This window comes from Echinops telfairi, unplaced genomic scaffold, assembly GCF_000313985.2.
Source record: "Echinops telfairi isolate 266 unplaced genomic scaffold, ASM31398v2 ScPeMD7_7469;HRSCAF=8507_1, whole genome shotgun sequence".
NCBI classification, from domain to species: domain Eukaryota; kingdom Metazoa; phylum Chordata; class Mammalia; order Afrosoricida; family Tenrecidae; genus Echinops; species Echinops telfairi.
In genome coordinates, this window is record NW_022111373.1 from 102,255,737 (window position 1) to 102,256,833 (window position 1,097).

Sequence of the window (1,097 nt, forward strand, 5' to 3'; positions counted from 1 at the left end):
ACACATGGTGAGACATTACAACTCTTAAGCACATTTTTCAAACCAGGAAGTATTCCCTTGTTCTGTTTGCACAATTGCCTCTTGATTCATGTCCAAGTTTCAAAGGAGCACAATGAAGTGTTCTGGAATTTCCATTCTTTTCAAGATTATCCGCAATTGATTATGATCCCCATAGGTAAGTGCATTTGCATAGTCAATGAAACACAAAGAAGCATCATTCTCGTATTCTCTGCGTTGTGCCAGTATACCTCACAGACATCAGCAATGCTATACCTTGTGCCACATCCTCTTCTGAATCGGGCTTCCACTCCAGACCCCCTTGTTTGCATCGATATGATGATTTGTTTGGGGTCGTTTGATACCTGATATCTGATCCTGTCAACACCTTGTGATCACACAGGCTGATGTGCTTCTTTCATGTGGGCTTTGTTGCTTCCTTGCTAGATGGCCACTCATTTATCTTCAAGTCTTTAAGACCCTAGATGCTCTATCTTTTGATGGCTGGGCACCATCAGCTTTCTTCACCACATTTGCTTATGCACCCATTTTGTCCTCAGAGATCGTGTCTGGAAGATTAACATCACAGAATGCCAGGCTGCGAGAACAAAGTTTTCTTGCTTTGAGGGAGGACTAGAGTAGAGGTCCAGTGTCCATCTGCTACCTTAATACTTAACATAAAAATATATGTACATAGACTTATATCCCCATCATTATATATTATATATATTTACGTATATTCATGCCCATATTTTGTTTTGGGTTTTTTTGTTTTTTTATTGAGGGCTCTTGCAGCTCTTATCACAATCCATACATATATCCATTGTGTCAAACACATCTGTCCATATGTTGTCATCATTTTTAAAAATAATTTTATTGGGGCCTTGTACAACTCTTATCACAATCCATACATCCATCCAGTGTGTCAAGTACTTTTGTACATTTTTTCCCCTCATCATTCTCAAAACATTTGTTTTCTACTTGAGCCCTTGGTATCAGTTCCTCATTTTTCCCCTTCCTCCCCACTCTCCCCGAAACCATGAACCCTTGATAATTTATAAATTATTATTATTTTGTCATATCTTACACCATCCGATGTC